The sequence below is a fragment of the Macrobrachium nipponense genome, chromosome 38 (genome assembly GCF_015104395.2).
Source record: "Macrobrachium nipponense isolate FS-2020 chromosome 38, ASM1510439v2, whole genome shotgun sequence".
Classification (NCBI taxonomy): Eukaryota; Metazoa; Arthropoda; class Malacostraca; order Decapoda; family Palaemonidae; genus Macrobrachium; species Macrobrachium nipponense.
In genome coordinates, this window is record NC_061098.1 from 40,564,618 (window position 1) to 40,589,390 (window position 24,773).

The following is a 24,773-nucleotide window of genomic DNA, read 5'->3' on the forward strand; positions in this document are numbered from 1 at the left end:
AGATGACTCAACAATGAGGCAGGTTTTGGGTGTAAAGAAAATACTGGTGATAATATCTTTGCTAGTAATCAACATCCTTACCGTCAGCCTAGTACTTCATTTTTGTCACAATTCTGAAATAAAATCCACGCTCCATGTGACTCCTGTGCCCAAAATGGCTAATCTTTAATTGATTTTCAATTCCGTCGTATTCTCTCCCAATCGATCGAGACATTTAAAGATAACAGGTTACTTAGGCTACTGTTAATTAGTTCTTGTTTCAAATCAATTTTCTAAGACAAAGGCAAAAAAAGATAGGGGACATTAATTTCATTTCAAAGAACACTTCAACCATGAAGCTGTACAGGTCTCTAACAAGAGACATTACTGTAGCAGATTCACATCAACCGTGCATTTGATGTCTAGGCCCGTCCCTTACGACGCTCCTGATTGGCTGTTGATAAGCTAATCACAGGGCTGGAAACTCAGTCTCCATCGAGAGTTCACATAGGCAGGATGTATATGTTATACCTCTCCTGAGGGATATTTTTGAAAGACGTATCATCCCTCAGGAGAGGTGAACATACATCCTGCCTATGTGAACTCTCTCGAGAGAGACAGAATTTCCAGCCCTGTGATTGGCTCATCAGCAGCCAATCAGGAGCGTCGTAAGGGAAGGGCCTAGACATCAAATGCACGGTTGATGTGAATCTACTATAGCACTGCTGACACCACATACACTACAGTGGCCTGTCAGAAGGTTGTATATACTGAACGTTTTACACTTGGATCTGAGCAATACCTGATGAAGGGTGGCACTGGAAGACTGCAAGTCAGGCCAAGCAACAGCCCATTCACGGCCACAGGGAACAAGGAAAATGATAGAAATAAGAAATGAGAAAAAAACAGGAAACAGGAAAATTACTGAAATATGAAAAAACTGAAGCAATAGTTAAGAAGAAAAAACTGTAGCATTAGTTAGCAAGAAAAAATGTAGCAATAGTTAAGAAGAAAAAACTGTAGCATTAGTTAGCAAGAAAAAACTGTAGCAATAGTTAAAAAGGAAAAATTGTAGTAATAGTTAACAAGAAAAAATACTGTAGCAATAATTAACAAGTAATAGTTAACAAGAAAAAAATTGTAGCAATAGTTAAGACGAAAAAAAATTAACTAGTTAAGAAAAAACAGTAGCAATAGAAAACAAGGAAAAAATGACAGCAATAGCAAACAAGGAAAAATTATAGCAATATTTAACAAGAAAAAACTGTAGCAATAAAAAAACAGGGACAAATACAGCAATAGAAAACAAGAAAAAATGATAGCAATAGTAAACAAGAAAACATTGTAGCAATGAGAAACATGAAACGGTTATAGCAACAGGAAACATAAAATCAACATTGCATTTTGAGGGACATAGGATGTGAGTCCATAAACAAAGGGAACATTAAAAATTGTTATATACAAAGAACAATTCTTCATCTCATCAGTTGCTTGAGCTGAAGAACCTGGCATTTTCTTAAACATCCCATAACCCTTTATGACAATATTTGATTTCAGGCTAACCTGTGTTTGTCTTCCAAACAGAAACGCGTCATTGCCTCAGTGGTCATCCATCAGTTTACAACTTTCCCTTGACTGAAACTGTCATTGTGAACCAACGAGACATCCCAAAAAATGCACTTGTAAATATTTCTTAAAAATCATAAAAAATATAAATTCAAACATGTAAAACTGGGAAATTTAGTAGCTGAAGCGAGATAAGTTTCAAAGCTTCGAAAGTCGATAAGAATTGACTGCCTTCATAACTAAAAACGTAACAAACAAGGGAAATTACAGTTTACGATATATGAGGAAGATGAAAGCATACGTCATCTGACGGTACACTAAAGGTACCACGAGTCAAAGATGTATATAAAAGAAATCTATCCTAAAAGTAAATTCGTGACTTGTCAAAAAAGAAAAAAAAAAAAAATTACACACAGCAAAACTAAAATACAAAGGAACCTCATTAACGTATGAATTAACAGGTGCAGTAGGTATTACTGCTTTGAAGAACTAAGCAGAAAAAACTAAAATACAAATAGGATAAAAAGACCAACGATGTACATACAGACATGAAAATCAAGTGCTGTATTTATTGCTATACATTTTTATTCCTCTGCATGAAATACACGGAGCACATAGCAGTTAGGCACATTTAACATATGTACAGCATGCCGGTTCTGTTAATATATATATATATATATATATCTATATATATATATATATATATATATATATATATATATATATGAAATTGCAATAGCCACATGTCCCCTGACTTCTAGGAAGGGCAAAGAACTTGAGAAGTTAAGAGTGCATTGTGGCTATTGCAATTTCATATATAAAAATGACCATAGATTCTACATATATATATATATATATATATATATATATATATATATATATATATATATATATTACATCGAGCTACAATGTCCTTTAATATCTAATTCGCTCTACCTCGGAATTAATATATTTTCATATATGCTTAAACCGAAGGGGAATTTTTTTTCTCGATAATAGATTTACCTGTACCTGGGGCGCGAACGCAGGAGACATTCAAATCCAGGCGCACGTCAGTGAAGCTCTTCCCACCCCACCACCGCGAGAGGCCAAAAGTTTATGTCGTCTCTCACCCTCAAATACCTCTCGCGCTGAGGTATTCATTGGTTTGGAGACAACATCAAACCCGCCTCGACTCCTGTAGTGTAAGTAGCGCTTTTTGACAAACACGTAGCCTGGATTGAATGTCTCCTGCGTTCGCACCCAGGTACAGGTAAATCTATTATCGAGAAAAAATTCCCCTTCGGTTAAGCACATATGAAAATATATTAATTCCGAGGTAGAGCGAATTAGATATTAAAGGACATTGTAGCTCGATGTATGTATATGAATCACGGTATGATGATATATATATATATATATATATATATTATATATATATATATATATATATATATATATATATATATATATATATATATAATATATATATACATAAGACCTCCAGGGGATGTCCATGATACAAGGAGTAAAAATGATAAGTTTATTCCAAGAAACGTTTCGCACATGAATTCTCTGTGGATCATCAGTCTGTGAAAGAACATAAAGACACATTTATAAATAACATACAATAAAAGTGCAAAAAACTGGAATTCACATATATCAAAAATAGTCTTCCAATTACATAAAGAACAAAGTAAAAAAAAACAGGTTAAAAGAGACTGCTTAGACACCAACCGTCCATTGTGAGGAGAGAAGATGGAATGAACTAAGACAAATTAAAAGTAAGAACTTCAACTATGCCAGGTACAGAGTTGCTGAGGACGTATTACTGTTAAGGGAGGGAAGAAGCCTCTTCATATATAAAGACTCAGGGTAGTTAAATGGTCAGGATGTTTGACATGGTCTATTATGGAAAACTGTTCTTTTTGTACTTCAATTTGGCAATGAACGGCATGATTTCAGATGTTGGAAAATTCAGGTTGTTTTAATCTCTGACTAGTACGAAAGCTGAAGCCGAAATGAGAGCAATATCTGACCCTTAACAGCCTTCGAGTTGATCCGACGTAAGAGCCCGGACATCCAGGGCATGTGAATTTATATATAACGTTGGATCGCATAAAAGGCTGAAGGCGATCTTTATAGTTCAAAAAGGAACCAATTGTGCAGGGATTGCTTGATATGAGTTTAACTTTAAGGCATGGTATCTCATGTTCAATGATTCGTGTGAGGCTTGATGTAAATTTCAAGTCAGATATGTAAGGGATCATGACATAAAATAGTCCGTTTTAATCGACATTAAACATTAGGTATTGGGGGTGGCTGTAAGAATTTTGTAAGTAATTTATTGAATGGGTTTCTTTGAACAATTTCGAGAAATGGAAAATAATTAGATTTGAAGAAAAACTTAACAAAAAAGTAATTTACATGTGAAATAGTTGCCAAGACGAAGAGTATTTCAGTGCTCTATTAACCAAAGTGTGAATAGTATTAAGTTTAAAAGATTGTTGACACGAACTATAATAATTGTTAGTCAGTCCAGTAAAAGTACGTTTTCTATAGACCGACGTGGAGAACTCAGAGTTAGTTCTGGTAATTTTCAAATCTAAAAAAGGTAAACAATCCTCGCTCTCTACTTCCATTGTAAAATTGATATTAGGATGAAATTTGTTAATATACTCTAAAAAAGAAGAACATTGCCATGGGTGTTGAAACAAGGCAAAGGTATCATCAACTTATCCACGATATAGTGAGAGCTTAAAGTTAGGATCACATCGGTTTAAAAACTCAAGACTCCAAATGAGACATCAAAAAATTTGCAAAAATTGGGCCTAAAGGAGAACCCATAGCAACTCCCATCGATCTGCGAGTAGAGTCGCTGATTAAATACAAACATCGAATCTTGCACTGCAAGATCGAGTAATTGTTTAAAAATAGCCAGATTAAAACATGGAAATTTGTATCTTCATTAATAAATATTTTGTCAAGTATAATATTGATGGTTTCATTAAGAGATACGTTGGTAAATAGAGACTCAAATTCAAAACTAATCAATATACGCAACTGAGGATTTCTTTCTCCTTTACATCAGCACTAACGACTGACTGACAACAAAAACACCATCAAGATTACCAATAATGATAACAATGATCACCATTATACGGGAGGGGATATGTAAATAGGGAAATTAGACATTGCTACCATATGCAAATGAGGTAAATAACACATTTAAGGAGGTTGGTGGAGAAGAGAATACACTGCAACATGTGGCACAGAAGCATTTTTTAAAAAGCTGTATCTCACTTCACATTTACAGATCTAAACATTGATTAGAATCATTGAGATATATATGAATGTGCTCTATAGCATACCAGATACCAGGGAGGATAGGGATTTAGCCAATACACTAACGCAAGAAGATAATAAAGTATTTTTTTAGAGAATTTAACAAGACCTCGTATTTGTCACCTAGTATCCTGTATGTTATCTTCACCACACTAAGAAAAATGGATTTACTTCTTCCATCTATTTTTATTCGACTCAGGTAATTCAGCCAGAAATATCAGCAATTTCTTTATCATTTCACCGAGTGTTTCTTTGTTTGTCTGGTGTTTTTACGTTGCATGGAACCAGCGGTTACTCAGCAACGGGACCAACGGCTTTACGTGACTTCCGAACCACGTCGAGAATGAACTTCTATCACCAGAAATACACACCTCTAACCCCTCAGTGGAATGCTCGAGAATCGAACTCGAGGCCACCGAGGTAGCACGCCAAGACCATACCGATCACGCCACTAAGGCGCTTGAGTATTTCTTTATATTCTCGGATTTGATAGCCTGGCGATATCATCACAAAAATCACTACATTTTCTGAAAAATAAAAAGCTTCTCTTCACCACAGGGTTTAAAATATTCCAGGCACAATCACAGAAACAGCTCCTTCGGAGAGAAAATTGTGGTCACTCGTGGAAAACTGACAAAAATTGTGGTCACTCGTGAAAACTGACAAAAATTGTGGTCACTCGTGGAAAACTGACAAAAATTGTGGTCACTCGTGGAAAACTGACAAAAATTGTGGTCACTCGTGGAAAACTGACAAAAATTGTGGTCACTCGTGGAAAACTGACAAAAATTGTGGTCACTCGTGGAAAACTGACAAAAATTGTGGTCACTCGTGGAAAACTGACAAAAATTGTGGTCACTCGTGGAAAACTGACAAAAATTGTGGTCACTCGTGGAAAACTCTGACAAAAATTGTGGTCACTCGTGGAAAACTCGAATCTGTCAGTTTTAGCGCAGTACAACACAAAACATGTTTCTGTCGGTGGGTGCACATGACGTTTAACATTCAATTGTGTTTACACCAAAATAGTAGTAAAAATACCTGAAAACTAAAGACTGCTACTTATGAAATATATAAGTTATTGTCCTCCACAGTGCTTGAATAAAGGCAAAAGCGCTTGGTACTGACTGTCTGCCTTATCATTTTCCTATGGTAATCGCTTACATAACGAAGTCACGGGAATCTACTGTGATTTTATAAGCATGAAATATGAAGTACTGGTTCATTTTATAAGAAAGAACATATCATACAAACTTCAAGAAAAAGTTGTCTCAAAACTTGCCCCATTAAAGCGAGTGTTTAAAATCAAAGCACATCACACCCTGAAACATCGAAATTAAAAATTCGTCTAAATGACTTTAAAAAAAATATAACCAAGCTTAAAATCATCTTAAAATTCCTTGAGAAAAAAGGGGCAATCTAAACAATGAAGCAAAGATAAATGTATGAGACACGAAACGATCATGGTAATGAGAGCACGAACTCAACGAAGCTTCCTGATAAATGCTTAGATAAAAGTACTGGAGGCTCTCGTAAAAACTATAAAAAAATACATGATAATAAAAATTGCAAGAAGTCCAAGCAACCGTAAGCAAATGTACACCTGAAAAAGCACACAAGATGTGATGCAAAAAGACAAGCCATCAATTAACTAAGAAACAAAAAAAATTTTTGGGGGGTGTCATGTCACATACAAATACAAGTCAGTCATTGATTGAGAGTCGGTGCAGTTTTTGATGTAGCCACACAAAGGCAAGCAGAATCCAAGCATCTTATTGAACATTTCTTTCACAGACAGATCTCTTTCGATACTGACAATCCTCATATTACAAAAGGATATTTTTTGTGTTATGTACAGTTTTCAATTTCATTAAAATCTGCGAGCAAGATATATATATATGTATATATATATATATATATATATATATATATATATATATATATATATATATATATATATATATATATATATATATATATGCAGGAAGGTTGGGGCATCTGGAACGCCGTAGATTTAAAATGAATAGGATGGAGAAAAGCCAGCGTAACATCATACATGTATTTTCCCAAATTTTCGAGACTTTGGGTCTCATCATCAGGGCTGTAAAATATACAAAATATACAAATTAAAAAAGACTCAGTATTAATATTAATAAAAATTGAAGTACATAAAAGTTAAATATAATAATTAAAAAAATGAACTAAAAAAAATGAAATAAAAAATATATATATATAAAAAATTAAAAAGTGAAGAATGCTTTAAAAGTTAGTACCTATCTCTATGGAGTTAAAAACTGAGTGACGTTGTCTGGTTTGGAAAGGAGGACGTCAACTATGCTATATATAGAACTGTGGAAGAAGTCTGCCCATTTAATGGGGGGCACAAGCTGTTTGATTGTTAACGACTCCAACACAGAGAGAGAATAGTCATTGGGCGCTTGGGTGACAATACGAAAATCCTTATGTGAAAATGATGTTTTACATTTTATTACAATGTTCTCGTATGTTGGAAAATTCCTTCGTTTTCAAAGTACATCCCGTACGGTGACTGACTCCGAGATGAGAGTCGATTCTGACTTTGAGCAGTCTTTTGGTGGCTCCCACGTATTTCCCGATCTTACATTTCGGGCAAGTAAAGCAATATACCACAAAGACCGCATCAAAGCCGGAAGTTTATCTTTGTGGGAGAACAAAGAACCCAGAGTTTTAGGATTTTTTGCTATGAACTTAAGATTCACAGCCGGAAAAGTTTCCTGAATGACTTTTTGTATTTGCACCTTAAATGCGTTCGACTGAATGAAAGGTATAGAGGCATATATTAATAGTTAGGCACGTTCGGTGCAAGTTGACGTGGCTGAAATTTTATCATTTAAAAAGTTATTGACAATATTTCAAGAATAAGGCTGGAGGATACGAATTGTTTTTAAAAAACTGAAGTAAAAATTGGATTCTCTATGGAAGTTTATGCCAGTTTGGAAGATAACATATAAGCACGATGTAATAGCGTGGAAATACTATTTAATTTAATGTTATGGAACAACTGCTATAGAAGTTAGTACCTTGACCTGTGAACTTCGTTTTTCTAAAGACGCTCGTATTAAAACCGTGTTCTGTCCTAGTAATAAAAACATCTAAAAAAGCAAGTTGGTTGTCTTGTTCATGTTCGATTGAGAAATTATACTTAGGATGTAGGCCATTGATATATTCCAAGAAAGCTTCAGCTGCTTCTCGGGACCTAAATAGAGCAATAGTGTCATCCACATATCGTTTATAAAAGAGAGGCGATATGATAAGGGACAAACCATCCAGCATTTGTTCCTCAAAAGAGCACATAAAGGCGTTAGCCATAACTGGGCCCAAGTGGCGACCCCATCGGAAACACCATCAACTTGTTTAAAAAACTTTCTTGTTAAAAATAAAGTGAGTGTCCTGCACTGCAATTTCAAGAAGTTTTTTTAAAATTATCCTTATTAAAACCATGATATAAAACATTTTCCTCGTAAAAGATCTTTATCTAAAATTATGTCAACCGTCGCCTGCAACGGTATGTTCGTAAAAAGAGATGCGACATCCAAACTCACCATATATAAGTCAACATCCTGTGGTAGAATATCAGGTACAAGGCTAGCAGAATTGAGTAAAAACGTTTATTCATTATTTGCAAATGGCTGTAGCAATGGTACTAAGAATTTTGCTATCTGGTAATTTGGGGTATTGTATGCAGCCAAAATCGGTCGTAAAGGAACACCATCTTTATGAATTTTTAGGAAGTCCATATAACACACCATAGGATGAACCTGAACAATATAATTCTTGGTAAGTGCTTTCAGTTATAATATTCTGATCTTTGAGACTTTTGAGTAATCTATTGATTTTTATCCTCCACCATTAAATATAGGTTGATAGTTGGAACACCTATTTCAACAAATTTAGTGGTATCTTCAAGAATATCATCCATTTTCTGTACATAGTCATTTTTTTATTTAGTATCACCGTGCCTCTTCTTATCCGGTCTGGTTATGACAATGGTCTGGGTTATGGACAAGTTTTTTTGCGTAGGTTTTTACATATAATCATCTTTACGAAAGAAAGGAACCAATTACTACATAATTTAGAAAAAGTTTTTGTGAGCAATGCTTTGCAAGTCTCTCTGTAAACTGGGTAAGTCACCTGGGAGTTGTAACGACCGAAGTCGTCCAAAAAAGGATTTCAAGTGGCAAATAAAAATTACTAAAACTTGGTTTAAAATTTGGTAAACAAAAATCAAGGCCCAAAGACAAGAGAATTCTTCTCTAGATAAAACATAGTTAGAATAATTAAAAACAGTGGTTTTGGAGTCTACGAATTTTGGGATCTGGATACCTAAACGATCTAGTTTCTAAATGAGTATTTGAACATTCACTGAATAAGAGTTAACAGTTTTGTAAGTACATGTTTTACATATAGAAAGTCGATGAATGATACAGTATTTTCTATGACGTCATACAGAGATCTTGATGTATCCTTATGTTAGTAATAAGCTTTTCCTTGTGTCTGATCAATATCCAATAGTTGTCGAGTGGCATCATAGTAGAACTGGGGAGTGATAAAGTGTAGTGCGGTAGACTTTAAACTTGACGAAATTGGGAGTGATATTGTTAAGTCTGCAGTATTGGAGGAAATCCAGATCGAGTTGTGCCTTCAGACTTCTCTTAGTGAAGTCTCCAAATGTCGATAGGTACGAAGAGTCTGCTGCCCAAATTAGTCCTTAAGTATGCAGGAAGGTTGGGGCATCTGGAACGCCGTAGATTTAAAATGAATAGGATGGAGAAAAGCCAGCGTAACATCATACATGTATTTTCCAAATTTTCGAGACTTTGGGTCTCATCATCAGGGCTGTAAAATATCCAAAATATACAAATTAAAAAAGATCAGTATTAATATTAATAAAAATTGAAGTACATAAAAGCTAAATATAATATTTAAAAAATGAACTAAAAAAATGAAATAAAAAAATATATATATATATATAAAAAATTAAAAAGTGAAGAATGCTTAAAAGTTAGTACCTATCTCTATGGAGTTAAAAAACTGAGTGACGTTGTCTGGTTTGGAAAGGAGGACGTCAACTATGCTATATATAGAACTGTGGAAGAAGTCTGACCATTTAATGGGGGCACAAGCTGTTTGATTGTTAACGACTCCAAAACAGAGAGAGAATAGTCATTGGGCGCTTGGGTGACAATACGAAAATCCTTATGTGAAAATGATGTTTTACATTTATTACAATGTTCTCGTATGTTAGAAAATTCCTTCGTTTTCAAAGTACATCCCGTACGGTGACTGACTCCGAGATGAGAGTCGATTCTGACTTTGAGCAGTCTTTTGGTGGCTCCCACGTATTTCCCGATCTTACATTTCGGGCAAGTAAAGCAATATACACCAAAGACCGCATCAAAGCCGGATGTTTACTTTGTGTGGGAGAACAAAGAACCGAGTTTTAGGATTTTTTGCTATGAACTTAAGATTCACAGCCGGAAAAAGTTTCCTGAATGACTTTTTGTATTTGCACCTTAAATGCGTTCGACTGAATGAAAGGTATAGAGGCATATATTAATAGTTAGGCACGTTCGGTGCAAGTTTGATGCGGTCTTTGGTGGTATATTGCTTTACTTGCCCGAAATGTAAGATCGGGAAATACATGGGAGCCACCAAAAGACTGCTCAAAGTCAGAATCGACTCTCATCTCGGAGTCAGTCACCGTACGGGATGTACTTTGAAAACGAAGGAATTTCTAACATACGAGAACATTGTAATAAATGTAAAACATCATTTTCACATAAGGATTTTTCGTATTGTCACCCAAGCGCCCAATGACTATTCTCTCTCTGTGTGGAGTCGTTAACAATCAAACAGCTTGTGCCCCATTAAATGGTCAGACTTCTTCCACAGTTCTATATATAGCATAGTTGACGTCCTCCTTTCAAACCAGACAACGTCACTCCAGTTTTTTAACTCCATAGAGATAGGTACTAACTTTTAAGCATTCTTCACTTTTTAATTTTTTATATATATATATTTTTTATTTCATTTTTTTTTTTTTAGTTAATTTTTTAAATTATTATATTTAACTTTTATGTACTTCAATTTTTATTAATATTAATACTGAGTCTTTTTTAATTTGTATATTTTGTATATTTTACAGCCCTGATGATGAGACCCAAACGTCTCGAAAATTTGGAAAATACATGTATGATGTTACGCTGGCTTTTCTCCATCCTATTCATTTTATATATATATATATATATCCATATATATATATATATATAATTATATATATATATTATATATATATATATATCTATATATATATATCAATTCAAGCTACAAATGTCCTTTAATATCTAAATTCACTCCCCTTTAAACCTCCCAAATGACATAATTTTGCATATAATGTACCGAAGGGGAATTTTTTTGAAGTTGGAAATAATTTAATTTCGTCCTCACCCGGCGATCGGATCGAACCACCGTCCAGGTGGACGGGCGGGGACGGAAATCAGGGACAGTTAGTGACTGCATATACCAATCAGTCCAAACCAGAGACGCTATAAGCTCATACGATTCTGACCTTACAAAACTCACCCTCGGATCTGGGGTGCTTTCGTAATTAGAATCGATATGAAACCCCGTCACCATGTTGGCCAATTCGAGCGTTTGACAGCACGTAGCCTTTTGTTATGAATAATTATCACATCGAACCGTGATCCATTTATATATCAATTCAAGCTACAAATGTCCTTTAATATCTAAATTCACTTTACCTCCCAAATGATTATTTTCATATATGTACCGAAGGGGAATTTTTTTGTTAAGTTGATAATTAATTTCGTCCCCCATGGGATCGAACCACCGTCCAGGTGGACGGGGACAAAATCAGACAAGTTAGTGACGCTATCCAATCAGCCAACAGAGAACGCTATAAGTTCAAATCGATTCTGACCATTACAAATCACCCTCGATCTGGGTGCTTCGTAATTAGAATCGATATGAAACCCGTCTATCATGTTGGCCAATTCGAGCGTTTGGACAGCACGTAGCCTTTTGTTATAAATAATTATCACATCGAACCGTGATCCATTTATATATCAATTCAAGCTACAAATGTCCTTTAAGTAGGCTCCACTTTGGGGGGTGCCGATCGTAAAAAATATTTGCCAAAAATACACTAATCAAGACAGGCTAATGAAATTTTCAGGCATATTAGCACTATAATAATGCATATTCCCTGTGAGTTTTATCATCCTACAGGGAAAAGTAATGATTTTATGAAAAAAAATGTGAAAAAACGGAAATTTCCGGCCCCTCGTACTGAAGGTTATTTGGTGCTTGGTGAGAAACCTACAGTCTTGAATAGAAATTCGGTCTGACAGAATGTTGGTATATCCACCTGGAACATGCACAAAAAAAAAATTATCAAAATAGAAACAGTAAAATAAGCACGTAATAACAAAAAAAAGAGCAACAACTTTGTAAGTTCAGCGAAAGCCCCGCCGAAATATCAGACTATAGCTAGGAAGAAATATTCAGGAAAAATTCAAATCTCGATTTAGGGACAAAACCTTTTGAGAGTTTGTAGTTATTATGTCACTTGAAACCCTAAAACATCTAAAAATTATATTATTTAGGACAATCAAAGAAAAAAACCACCCCCACCCTTTTTTTTTTTTTTTTTTTTTTTTTTTTTTTTTTTTTTTGTTTGTTTTTTTTTTTTTTTTGAGGTGGGTTTTCTTTGATTGTCCTAAATAATATAATTTTTAGATGTTTTAGGCTATCAAGTGACATAATAACTACAAACTCTCAAAAGGTTTTGTCCCTAAATCGAGATTTGAATTTTTCCTGAATATTTCTTCCTAGCTATAGTCTGATTTTTTTCGGCAGGCTTTCGCTGAACTTACGAAGTTGTTGCTCTTTTTTTTGGTTATTACGTGCTTATTTACTGTTCTATTTTGATAATTTTTTTGGTGCATGTTCCAGGTGGATATACCAACATTCTGTCATACCGAATTTTTATTCAAGACTGTAGTTTCTCACCAATCACCAAATAACCTTCAGTACGAGGGGCCGGAAATTTCCGTTTTTTCACATTTTTTTCATAAAATCATTAATTTTCCCTGTAGGATGATAAAACTCACAGGGAATATGCATTATTATAGTGCTAATAATGCCTGAAAATTTCATTAGCCTGTCTTGATTAGTGTATTTTTGGCAAATATTTTTACGATCGGCACCCCAAAGTGGAGCCTACCCTTTTAATATCTAAATTCACTTTACCTCCCAAATATGATATTTTTCATATATGTACCGAAGGGGAATTTTTAAGTTGATAATAATTTCGTCCCCCATGGGATCAAACATCGTCCAGGTGGACGGGACGAAATCAGGACAGTCAGTGACGCTATCCAATCAGCCAACAGAGACGCTATAAGTTCATATCGATTCTGACCTTACAAATCACCCTCGATCTGTGCTTTCGTAATTAGAATCGATATGAAACCCCGTCTACCATGTTGGCCAATTCGAGCGTTGATAGTACGTAGCCTTTTGTTATGAATAATTATCACATCGAACCGTGATCCATTTATATATCAATTCAAGCTACAAATGTCCTTTAATATCTAAATTCACTTTACCTCCCAAATGATATATTTTCATATAGTACCGAAGGGGATTTTTTTAAGTTGATAATAATTTGTCCTCCCCCCATAGGGATCGAACCACCGTCCAGGTGGTACGGGGACGAAATCAGGACAGTCAGTGACGCTATCCATCAGCCAACAGAGGACGCTATAAGTTCATATTGATTCTGACCTTACAAATCACCCTCGATCTGGGTGCTTTCATAATTAGAATCGATATTGGAACCCCGTCTACTATGTTGGCCAATTCGAGCGTTTGACAGCACGTGCCTTTTGTTATGAATAATTATCACATCGAAACGTGATGCATTTATATAGTCAATTCAAGCTACAAATGTCCTTTAATATCTAAATTCACTTTACCCTCCCAAATGATATATTTTCATATATGTACCGAAGGGGAATTTTTTTAGTTTTGATATACATATATATATATATATATATATATATATATATATATATATATATATATATATATATATATATATATATATATATATATATATATATATATATATATATATATATATAATATATATATATATATATATATATTTATGCCTCGAACAATGTCTCATTAAAGGATGAAAGAGCTCGGTACGAATTTCTAATTATTATTTTTTCCTGTGGTAGTTGGCTTATATATATATATGTGTGTGTGTGTGTGTGTGTGTGTGTGTAAATCAAAGTGTTATAATACTGTCTTGAAAAACAGTGGGTTCGCTCATCTTGACATGATCCCATAACACGTAACATAACAAGATTGCTATGATTTCATGAAGTTATATCCATATTTCACATAACCCACAAAACCTTAGTTAAACTACAAACGTCAGGAATTCGCTGTAGTCTTGATTCCTGTTTGCAAAAGACGTAATGAATTTGTACATCCACAAATTATATACTAGAACATGAAAGGGAGTTTTTGTCATAAAACTATAAATAATCTAATTACAAAAATTACATGTAATGACATCGTATTGTGAATTTTGTTATTTTGAAAGGCAACAAGTCGTTGCATTCTTTCCCGTGATTATTTTATCTTTAATAAATAAATAAAGGCATAGTTGCAAAATAATTTTGCAACACACAGGAAGAATCCAATTGAAAGTGTCTACAGATGGACTGATAAATTTGGCTTAAACGAAAGCAGAGTTTCTCAATATTTAGTATTTGATGTTACAAACAATAATATTACTTTGAGAATATCAAAAGAGGTAATCGGATTCTGAAGTCAGGGTAGCAAAGATAATAAAACGTGCTCTATAATAAAAGTGTGGCGATAAGCTAGATGCAGCCGAGTGGGTTAGGTTAGGTGCCGGTGTGGTGTTAGGTTAGGTGGGGATGAGGTGCGGGTGTGGTAATAGGTTAGGTGGGGGTGTGGGTTATTTTAGGTGCAGGTGTGATGGTAGGTCAGGTTAGGTGCGGGTATTGGATGTTAGGTGGGGGTGTGGTGTTACATGAGGGTGTGGGATTTTTTTGGGTGCAGATGTGTTGCTAGGTTTGATCTAACCTTACTATCCCCAACCTCATAACACACCCATTCCCATCCTAACCCACACCCTCACCACCTAAGATACCTACTACCACATCCATACCTAATCTAACCTAATTACCCGCAACCTAGCCTAAAATAACACTCCCAACCTAACCTAATCTAACCTATGTAACTGGGTGTGGGTTAGGTTACTTGCGGGTGTGGTGTTAGGTTTTGATTGGGGTGTGGGTTAGGTCAGGTTGGGGTGTGAGTTAGTTTAGGTTGGGGTGTGGTGTTAGGTCAGGTGGGGGTGTTGGTTATGTTAGGTTGGGGTGTGAGTTTAGTTAGGTGGGGGTGTGGTGTGAGGTTAGGTTGGGCTGTGGGATAGGTTAGTTTCAGGTTTGGGTTAGGAGTGGGTGTGGGTTAGGTTAGATGTGGGTGTGGGTTAGGTTAGGTGCCAGTGTGGTGTTAGGTTAGGTGGGGATGAGGTGCGAATTTGGTGTTAGGTTAAGTGGGGGTGTGGGTTAGGTCAGGTGCAGGTGTGATGATAGGTCAGGTTAGGTGGTGGTATTGGATGTTAGGTGGGGGTGTGGTGTTACGTTAGGGTGTGGGATATTTTTGTGTGCAGGTGTGTTGTTAGATTTGATCTAACCTTACTACCCCAAACCTCATAACACATCCATACCCAAGCCAACCCACACCCTCACCTAACCTAACCTAACCCACACTCCCACCAAACAAAACCTACTACCGCACCCGCACCTAACCTATCACTACATCCTCACCTAATCTAACCTAATTACCCCCAACCCAACCTAACCTGATCTGAACTAACTACCACTAACGTAACCCAACCCTACAAACCTAATCAAATCTAACCTAACTTCCTCCCGACCTAACCTAAACCCTAAACAATAGGTTGAGGCTAGTCAGGTTAGATCACATTAGGTTGGGAGGGTTAGGTTAGGATAGGTTGGGGGTAGTTAGGTTAGATTAGGGTATATGGTTAGGATAGATTTTGTTAGGTAGGGGTGTGGGTTAGGTTAGGTGGGGAGGGTTGGGTTAGGTTAGTTTGGGAATAGTTAGGTTAGGTTAGGTTGGGGTATTTGGGTTGGATTAGGCTAGTTGGGGAGGGCCAGGTTAGGTTATGTTGGGGGTAGTTAGGCTGGATTAGGTTAGCTGGGGAGGGTTAGGTTAGGTTAGGTAGTTAGGTTGGATTATGTTAGGTGGGGAGGCTTGGGTTGGGTTAGGTTAGGTGGGGGTAGTAAAGTTAGGTTAGGTTAGGTTAGGTGGGGGTGTGGGTTAGGTTAGGTTAGGTTGGGGGTATTTAGGACAGGTTGAGTGGGGGGTGGTTAAGTATTGTTAGCTAGGGGTGTAGATTAGGTTAGCTTGGGGATAGTTACGTTAGGTTAAGTTAGCTTGGGGTTATTTAGGTTAGGTTAAGTTAGGTGGGGTTTGGTTAGGTTAGGTTAGGGGTAGTTGGAGTAGGTTAAGGGGGTACTGTTAGGTTAGGTGGGGAGGGATAGGTTAGGTTAGGTGGGGAGGGATAGGTTAGGTAGGTGAGGGGTAGTCAGGTTAGGTTAGTGTAGGTAGTTCAATGAGGTTAGGAAGGGGTGTATTTTAGGTTAGGTTTAGGTGTGTGTGTGGGACTTGGTAACATGGCAAGAGGGGGGGGTGGGATATCAATTCTAATTACAAATACCTAAGTTCGACAGAAGTCTATAAGCTCCGAATCGGTATCAACTTATAACCTCAACTTGTTATCCAGGTGGATAATGTCATGCAGAACTTATCTCTCCTCTGTCTGACCAATGGTTGGAACAAACGGAGGACGAAATTATTATCAACTAAAAGATTTCCCCTTCAGTTAACGTATATGAAAAAATATTCATTCCAAGGTAGAGCAAATTGGATATTAAAGCATATTTGTAGCTTAATGCATGTATTTGAATCACGGTGATATATATATATATATATATCATATATATATATATATATATATATATATATATATATATATATATATATATATATATATATATATATATATATATATATATATATATATATATATATATATATATATATATATATATATATATATATATATATATATATATATATATATATATATATATATATATATATAGTATTTCAGAGGGTTCCATGATACATCTTAAAAGAATACCATAGTTTATTTAAGAAACGTTTCACACACAAAAAACATGGTGCATCATCAGTCTGTGAAAATAAAAACAATTACATTATAAAAGGAATTCACAATAAATACTAAAAATATTACAAAATTAAAATGCTATATGAGTTAAAAGTTAAAGATTTAAAAATAATGCAAAAGAACCAAGAGAAAGAGAACCGAGACACCAACCATCCAGGGAAAGAGACAGAGAAGGAATGGCAAAATCTGGCGTCCCAAACAAGACGACAACCAAGCCACAGCCTGGATGGTTGGTGTTTCAGTTTTCTCTCTCCTAGTTCTTTTGCATTGTTTTTAATCTTTAATTTTTAACTTTCACAGTATTTTATTTTTGCAATATTTTAGTATTTATTGTGAATTCCTTTTATAATGTAATTGTTTTTTGTAGGAAACAGAAGGAAACCGTGTACTAATCCAGTGCTTTATTACACGTCCACTCCACACAGAGGTGTGACTGCAAGTGAGTTGCAGACACGCGGGCTACATTGGCTCCAATCACGCTGCCCTCTTGGCAACAGACATTACATATGTTCAACCATCCAACATCAACACCCCCCCTAAGATTATGGCATGGCAGAATGGCATATATTAAATGGAAATAATCTGTGATGGCAATAAGCAAATATGTATTAAATACATATATACACACAAAGAAAATATGCAAGAAAGAAAAATAAATCTTTATAGGAAAAAAGCAATGGTTAATGCACGGGTATCACAGCATAAAGGGACATGCATGGCAGCAACATGAATATGCATAAAGAAATGTCTGCAAAAATTAATTGTAGCCAGTTCGGCTTATCAAAAACAGAAGACGACAAGCATGAGGGACACTATAAGAAATAATTTTACAGTGGCACAAGCATGAGCATGGGTTAACACTCAACATCACCCATGACATGCTCGCCCATCCATGAGGGTTTTACTGTCCGCCTTTTTGGACGAGGTGGAGAGGGGTCTGGGCGTGGGGAAGTGGCTGACGACGTTGGGGGCTGAAATTTTAGCACTTTCAGGTGCTTCCTGTTTCTGAGTGACACTCGACCGTTTCCATCCAGCCTAATGAGATACTGTCAGTGGCCCTTGGACTCCACTACCAACCCAGATCGGTCCCAGGTTTTGGTTACAGGATCCTGCACTCTGACCCTGCAGCCTACAACAAGGGGTAGAAGCTCCCTGGTCCCAGCAAGTGGTTGGGTCTCCTTTTGGGACTCTGCCATTTGTAGTTCCCTCTTCTGGATTATCTCGTCCCAGTGTCTCTCCACCTTGTAATGTTGTCTGGGCGTTAGCACTCCATCTCTGAGCTGCCTACTGATGGCAAGCTGTGCTGGGGACTTGTCAAACCTCTTAGGAGGGGTGTTGAGGTACTGAAGAATTGCCAGAGATGCCTTGTTGCAATCGAGGCTACCTCCTTTGCCTATATTAGACCTGATGATCCTCTTGGCAGTCTTGACTGCTGCTTCAGCCCTTCTATTGGACGGGGGGTAATGGGCTGACAAAAGGCATACAGTAAACCCCCATTTTCTGAAGAATGATGTGGTCTCTTCACTAATGAGGTTTGTGCCCCCATCTGTCGAGATTATCTCTGGTGCTCCCCATCTTGTGAAGTACGTCCTCAGCACTGATATGATTCTTGATGACGTTGTACCATGTGGAAAGTGTGTGATTTCCAGCCACCTGGTGAGCCTGCCCACCACCGTTGACTGGAATGGGTATTCTGGGGGTGTTGTGAGTACTAATGGTTCAGCAGATAGTGATGGAGCATGTATATCGCAAGAGGCACATCCATCCCTGTGGCTCTGCAGGTCACCTTCCATGCCTGGCCAGTAAACTGATTGCCTAGCCCTGCGGAGTTCACCCCCTGATGTCCTGCGTGAAGGCCTGTAATGACTTGAAGGCAAAGTTCCTCTAGGATGAGCAGACATGGGCATCCTTGCTCATAAGTGTAGACTATCAGGTCTTCTACCTTAGATAACCTGTCCCTAACTGAGTAAAACTGTTGTAGGCAGGCCAACTCCTGTGCCTTCTGTGGGTGCCAGTCATTTGCTGCCACTTTAGCTACCAACAACTGGCATACAGGGTCTTTAGAGGCTGCAACTTTGACCCTCTCCTCGTCAAGTATGAGGCATTCTTGCTCAAGGGGAGTGGCTGAAGCAGAGACAGGGACGGCAGTCATATCCTCTTCAAGTTCAGAGTCCTTGTCATCTGGTTCACAACGGAGAGCAGGGAAGCGTGTTAAAAGTCAGCAGCGCAATTCCTCTTCCCCTGGTAGGTATGTTACCTGGAACCTGTATTGCAGGGTTTTCTCCTTGAGACAGAAGAGTCTTGGGTTCAGTATATCCTTCAGTAGGATAAAGCGTCTACTAAGTTAGTTTATCAAGGGAAATACTGTAAAACAGATCAAGATGGCAGTAAGTTCCAACTGTGGAAAAAAATGGCGAAATTTAGCTTGTTTGGCAGATTCGCAATACGATGAGGTAGCAGGAAGGGAACTGGCATTTCTCATTTATGAGATCAGCAACAGTCCTAACCAAAAAGATACAAAAGCATTCATAGATATATTAGAAGGAATATAATCCTTCAACTGGAACAAATCAACAGAAAACATCTTGAAAATAATTGAAGAGTTCCAAATAAAAATCCAAGTGGTCAAGAGACTCATAAAAGAAAATATACATAAACCAACATATTCCAACAAAGAAAATGAATAAGGTGAACATTGTGAATATCCTAATTGATGCATTAGTAAAAAGAATGCCAAAAGCATGCAAACTGTGTAAGGTGTGGTATAGCATAGTTAATCCACAAAACCTGATTAGAAAATGCTCTGCATGCAACCTACCGACACATCCACAATGTGCTGAGGTAATGCAAGATATGAGAAAAGATACCAGAATATTTTGTTCAACATGTCTATCATGGATAGACAATGTTATTAAATCAAGATTGAATGTACAAATAGTTGAGGATGAAGAAGAAGAGGAAGAGGAAGAAGAAGAAGAGGAAAATGGAAGAGAAGTAAACAAAACTGAAAAGATAAAAGTATGGATGCAGAGATACTCATTGATACTACATATGAGGCAATAAAGCAGCTTACTTACGAAGAAATAAATTACGATATGACAACACAAAAGAAAATACCGAAGAGGCTCTACCCAGATCTACACAATGATGGGAAAGAGGAAAAAATAGACAAAAAAGACAAAGTCTGCAACCTTTTGAAAAGAGGGAATTGCAGATTTGGAGAAAGATGTTACTACAAACATCCTAAGGTATGTCACAACTATGAAATATATGGTAAATGTGCATACCTAAACGGCTATGAGGGATGATTGCAGAGATCTACACCACAAATATGCAAAAAAACTTAAAAGAAGAAAAGGAATGTAATTCAACAAAATATGTAAATTATAGCACCCTGTAGCCATGAATCAAAATCAATAAATAATCAATCAAGTAATAAAATTCAAAATAGAAAGAAACAAAATAAAGAGAGGAATAAAGAATATCAGTAAAAGAAAAAACCAAGCCATCAACGCGATATGCAGTGATGTCAGCAAAACATTTCCAAGCATCGGCTCCAAGATACAATTCAAGAGATAAGAACTGTATTTATGATGCAAGAGGATATTGCAGATACGGAGAAAATTGCAGATTCAGACACAAAATGAATAATTATGATGAAGGAAGATCAAATATTATGGAAAAGTTGGATTTTTTAATGTCAGAATTTCTGGAAATGAAAAAAAAGAACAACATACCAGAAACAGAAAGAGACATGGGAAAATCCTTATTATTACCCATATTAAATGCAGGAGAAAAACACGCAAACCATCACAGTGATGAATGCGCAGGGTTAGTTACGAGTAACTCAAAAAGAAAAATAGAGTACTTAGAAGGAACTTACCCAAATGAAAAGAAAATAGATATAATGAATGTAAGTGAAACCTGGCATTCCCAAGAGACTGGGAATGATGATCAAATAAAAGGGTTCCAAACTTATAGATCAGATAGAAAAAATAGGAATCAAGGGGGAACCGCAAATATGGGGTGGGGAAAGACAAAAAACAAGGAAAAATATATGAGAAATATAGTAACTCAGAAATGTGAACTAATAGCGGTAGAATTTGAATCTGAAAATTTTAATGAACATAGTAATATATAGACCCCCTAATACTAAGAGTTTGACTAAAAAATAGAAAAATTAGAAGATATAGTAGAAATCACAAGGACTGGATTATTCTCCTATCTGGAGACTTCAACTTTCCCTTCGTAGACTGGAAAGAGCGAAGAGGATTATTGTGGTTGTGCTTATGCAGAAGATAGAGGAAATTCGAAAGCTATTAGATATGCTACTAGAATACAACATTTAACAAATAAATCACCTGCCAACAAGAAAGGAAAATACTTTAGACCTAGTATTTGTGAACGAGATGAATTATTTTAAAGAAATAATAGTCTATAATGCGAGTATTTCAGACCATAATGTCATAGAATTAACAGTCCATTCCAAAGCAGTGAAAACAGAGATAAGCAAGAAATGAAAAGTGGGAAGGATATGGAAAATACAATTTCTACAGTAAAAATATAAAATGGTCAGACATAAAATGAAGAATTAAACAAAGATTGGATAACATTTTCGTAACTGATGACATAAGGTTAAATACGGAGCTATTATATAAAATATTAGAGAAAATAGTGGATAAATATATACCGAAGAAGAAAAGTAAACATCAGTCATGCATACCAAGAGACAGAAGGATCTTGTTCCAGAAAATCAGAAAATGGAAAAAAGGTCTTACAAAGAAAAAAAGTGCATGGGAAGTTATAGAACTAAAAGTAAGATAGAAAATGCAGAACAAAAGATTATACAATCAAAAGAAAATGAAAAACGGGACTTGGACCTTGACAAAAAAAAAAACCTAGTAAAATATCAAGCAAAACCCCAAACTATTATACTCATACACGAAAAAGATGAATAAATGAAGAATAGAAATAGGCCCTCTAAGAATTGAAGGGAGATTAACGAATGAAAAAAACAAAAAGGAAATTTGCAACATATTGGCAGAACGATATAAGAGATTCACCCCTAGAATAGATAATGAAGATAATGATATAGAAGTAAGGGACGAAAATAGTGAATATTTAGCTGACATAGATATTAATGAAGCTGATATTGTGCAGGCTATTAATGAAATTAAAAATGGAGCTGCAGCAGGGCCTGATGGTGTTCCTGCTATTTGTTAAAAAAAGTAGTTCATTCTATCGCAAAGCCACTTGCAATATTATTAAGACAAAGTGTAGATACAGGCATGATTTATGATGAGCATAAATTAGCATATATTACCCCTACATTCAAAAGTGGATCAAGACTAGAGGCAAGTAATTATAGGCCTGTGAGTCTAACATCACATATTATGAAAGTGTATGAAAGGGTAATGAAGAAAAATATTATGAAACATTTAATAAAAAATAATCTGTTTAATATAGGACAACATGGTTTCGTACCCGGAAAAAGTACACAAACCCAACTGTTAGTCCACCGTGAGAACATATACAAAAATATGAAAAGCGGAAATGAAACTGATGTGGTTTATCTAGACTTTGCAAAAGCTTTTGACAAGGTAGACCATAATATATTAACGAAGAAAATTAGAAAACATAATATAGTGGATAAAGTAGGAAGATGGTTAAAAGAATTTTTACCCAACAGAAAACAGATATTTATTGCAAACGATGAGAAATCGGATGAAGCTAAGGTAATTTCCCAGTGCCACAAGGTACGGTGTTAGCTGCATTACTGTTTATTATTATGATTTCAGACATAGACAGTAATGTTAAGGTCTCGGTAGTGAGTAGTTTCGGCCGATGACACAAGAATAAGTAGAGAAATTACTTGTGATGAAGATAGGAAACGAGCTACAAAGAGACCTTAACAAAGTATATGATTGGGCAGAGGTAAATAGGATGGTATTTAACCCTGATAAATTTGAATCAATAAACTATGGAGACAGAGAAGGAAAGCGATATGCATATAGGGGACCTAATAATGAGACAATCACAAATAAGGAAGCAGTTAAAGACCTTGGTGTGATGATGAATAGGAACATGTTATGCAATGATCAAATAGCAATTCTATTGGCAAAATGTAAAGCAAAAATGGGAATGTTGTTACGGCACTTCAAAACAAGAAAAACTGAAACACATGATTATGCTTTATAAAACATATGTTCGTAGTCCACTTGAATATTGCAATATGATATGGTACCCACACTATCAAAAGGATATTGCACAATAGAGATGTACAAAGGTCCTTTACAGCTAGAATAGAAGAAGTTAAGGACATTGACTACTGGGAAAGACTACAATCCTTAAAATTATATAGTCTAGAAAGGAGAAGAGAACGCTACATGATAATTCAGGCATGGAAACAGATAGAAGGAATAGCCGAAAACATCATGGAGCTAAAAATATCAGAAAGAGCAAGCAGAGGTAGATTAATAGTGCCCAAAACTATACAGGAAGAATAAGGAAAGCCCACAGGACATTAATCCACTACCCACCAGCATCGATAATGCAGCGTCTATTCAATGCGTTGCCAGCTCATCTGCGGAATATAACAGGAGTGAGCGTAGATGTGTTTAAGAATAACCTCGACAAATATCTAAACTGCATCCCAGACCATCCAAGATTGGAAGATGCAAAATATACCGGAAGATGTACTAGCAACTCTCTGGTAGACATTAGAGGTGCCTCACACTGAGGGACCTGGGGCAACCCGAACAAGATGTAAGGTCTGTAAGGTAAGGTCTGATCACCCAGGAGCTTGACCGGCGAGCGGTGGTCAGTCATGATCAATAAGCTGGGCACCCCAACAGGAGTAGCCTGGCCTCCTTGAGACACCATGCGACAACAGCAGCATACCCAGTTTCAGCTTGTGACAAGCGATGGCTCCCACATAGGGCAATACGCCACCCACCCTTGCAGCAGAATGGGACATCAGCTGAGGTACAAGCACAGTACTGCTGCAGGATAACAAACCCAATCCCATCTCTGCTCCAGTCTGTTAGGGCTGTCATAGTATACCAGCCCATCCTTTGCCAGCTTGCATATGGCCTCCTGTGCTTGATGGAATCTCTCTTGTAGGTTGTTATCCCAGTAGACATTCTTGCTTGCCGACTTCTTCAGGAGGTCTCTGAAGGGTTCCATCAACAGGGCAGTGGCGAGGAAGGGTGCCAACTGGTTGACAAAGCCAAACCATGATCTGATGTCAGTGACAGAGTGGTTGTCAGGCATAGGGAATCTCTGAATGGCAGCTAGACTCTCCTCTTTGGGCCTATAGGAATCCCATCCCAGCTGGAATCCGATGAAGCTCACTTCTCTTCAGAAATTATATGTGTGCCAGAAGACCTCTTCGACGCTGTTGATATATCGAAGAGTACCATCCGCACACTTGTGTTTTCGGGGAATGTCTTTGATGACGTCATCAAACTTCTTGGTTTAGGCATCTGAAGCTGAACAGTGTCCCATGGGTGTTCTT